The sequence below is a fragment of the Grammomys surdaster genome, unplaced genomic scaffold, assembly GCF_004785775.1.
Source record: "Grammomys surdaster isolate TR1022 unplaced genomic scaffold, NIH_TR_1.0 126121, whole genome shotgun sequence".
Taxonomy (NCBI): Eukaryota; Metazoa; Chordata; class Mammalia; order Rodentia; family Muridae; genus Grammomys; species Grammomys surdaster.
In genome coordinates this window covers 6526872-6528505 of record NW_021620929.1, presented here as the reverse complement: position 1 = coordinate 6528505, position 1634 = coordinate 6526872, and positions in this window count along the sequence as shown.

Sequence of the window (1634 nt, the reverse complement as noted above, 5' to 3'; positions counted from 1 at the left end):
CTCTCTCTCTCTCTCTCTCTCTCTCTCTCTCTCTCTCTCTTTCTCTCCCTCCCTCTCTTCTCTCCTCTATTCTTCTTTCTCTAGTGTTAAGGGGACAAACTGGGGAAATTAAGGGTGGGAAAAAGAAGAATCAACAAAGATCAGCTACACTTGAGAACTGGTGGTTCCACTAATTGTTTATTGAAAGACAGAAACAGGGCAGAAAAATATGGATTGCTGTCTTTTATAGATTTTTCTCCTCAATTTCTCTCAGTGTTGCCTCCTTGAATACACATCTTAGGGAATGATGCAAGAAAATATGATTCTGGACCAATAAAAAATTGCTCAACCTTAACATTTATAGTATGTTTTACATGCAATGTGATAATTTTAGTATTTTCACAAGAATATCTCCATAGACATTCCCCAGTAAGTACAGAAGCATGACACTATGTTCATAAGCAATATCTGTAGTTAGTATAATCCTTTGATACCCAGGAGAGCAAATACTGTACAATTGTTCTGTGAGTAGGCTTTCACGGATACTAATTTAAAACTATTGCTGCCCATGAGTAGCTGAGCATTAATCTATGTAATTCTTTAATTTAATAATATAGGTGTTATTTTAAAAAATACTTGGTGTCAGTCAGCACAAAGATGAAAATGAACAGAGGCAGCCTCTTACAATATTAGGGTATTCCAAATATTTGTACTACATGAAGTAAAAGCTAATTGTACTAAAACAAGAAGAGTCTCTGTGGTTTTCTATTGATAGAGACTGTTTTACCTCTTCTTTAGGCTCAGGTTCCTATTATACATGTTTAATATCTACCTTAGTTGCTAATATTTGTTATCTATACTCCAAATAAGCACAATCTGAGTATTTAACTTCTATCCCTTCTTTCTTAAGGTATGAAAAGCATATATTTTGAGAGAACCTTTATTTAAACATCACCTTCTATGTTTGATGAAATGTGCTAATGTTATTGTATTCATTTATCCACTAGTGTAATTAAAGTGTTGAGTTAGCTTCTCTGCTTCTTTGTGTTTTGATTTCCTTTGATCTGTTGCATGGTCTTTGTTGCTGTTTGTTCCCATTTTTATTATCTCCGTTCATTATTTTATTGTGCCCATCCAATCACTAATATAAATAACATTGTTTACTTATTTCTGCTTTAGATTTATTAATTTGTTCTTCTCGCCATATGTCTGCATGCCTTGATGGGATCTGGATATCAATTCCGCTGTCACATTTTCCTTTATTCTGCCATATTGTGGTTTGACACCAAAATATACACTGCAAAATATATGTTAGGCTGGGACATTAAAATGATTGACAGTGAACTTGCAGGGCAAGGCGGAGGCTAATCCATATATGACACACAGAAGCTGGTTTCCAGGCAACAACTTCATCATTGCTCCTAAACATGAGAGATGAGTCAATGTACCTAAGAAATCCTTCAGGTAAACAGCAGAGGTTGCTCAGCAGGGCAGGAATACTATAATCTTTCTCTTCATTCACAATGGTAAATGGGAATAGATTCTTCTTGCCTAGATTAATAGCCAATTTAACACAATAAAGTATGTGTAAATCCTTGGCTATTTCCTATGGAGTCATATTCAATTCTTTTATATGTATGTAATCACATCTTAGT